This window comes from Myodes glareolus, chromosome 3 (genome assembly GCF_982192425.1).
Source record: "Myodes glareolus chromosome 3, mMyoGla1.1, whole genome shotgun sequence".
Taxonomy (NCBI): Eukaryota; Metazoa; Chordata; class Mammalia; order Rodentia; family Cricetidae; genus Myodes; species Myodes glareolus.
This window is the reverse complement of record NC_142028.1, coordinates 117,563,095-117,563,935: the sequence shown is the minus strand read 5'-3', so window position 1 is coordinate 117,563,935 and position 841 is coordinate 117,563,095. Positions and strand designations below refer to the sequence as shown.

Genomic DNA, 841 nt, shown 5'->3' with positions numbered 1-841 from the left:
GGACGTCGATCATCTGGCTACTTTTTGTTGACAAAGGGGCGATGTTTGGGGGATAAATGTTTTTATCTGACTGAATTTTTGGCGACAAATGTTTTTATCTGACTAAATTTTTGGCGACCTTGGCTGAGGGCGGCAGCAGCAGCGGACAGCGGCGGCTGCCACAGCTCCGCCTCTGAAGCCCATAATGGCGCGCTCCGCATGGCCCAAAGGCATGGCTCCGCCCCGGGCCGTGCGCGGGCTCGCCGGTTCACCTCAGGCAATGAACTCGCACCGCCGGCTGTGAGTCTTTTTCAAGCTCCGGCGAGGGGGGGGGGCATCCGCCCACCCGTGGAGGGCCCGGTCTGCCCGCGCGCGGAGCCCCGTTCTCTGGGAACTCATCTCCGCCCGCCCATGATGCTATGGAAACACAGTTTTTCTGCAGAGCCGATTCAGCTCCTCTCTGCTTTCTATGGCGCCGCTGCTCACCACGCAGCTTTCGCCTCAGTCAGGCGAGTCCGCTCAGGTGCTGAAAACGTCCTCCAAAAACCATAGCCCCGCCAGAAGGCCGGGACATATAGCCTCTGATGTCACACGGACTTTAGCCCGCCCGTCGCCATGGTGACCTGGCTGTTTGCAGGCCTCCAGCAAACTCCCCGCCAGCAACTGGTTGCGTCTCCCTCCTGAGTAGCTGGGATCACAGGTGTGCACCACCGTGCCTGGCCCACTTCCGTGTTTTTAATCAGGCATTACCGCTCAAAGGCGGGCCGGCTGCCGCCAGCACTCTCAGCACGATCAAGCAGCTTGTCTTTCTCAGTCAAAAATTAAAGTTTTTTGTACGTGAGAGCCAGAGACTGAGCTCTCT

The 841-nt window shown here is 58.7% G+C and overlaps 1 pseudogene; it reads right to left on the bottom strand.

Moving 5' to 3' along the window:
- Window positions 1-244: 244 nt before the first annotated feature.
- Window positions 245-425, bottom strand: LOC148122793 (Nuclear RNase P; annotated as a pseudogene).
- Between the last annotated feature and the right edge of the window lie 416 nt (window positions 426-841).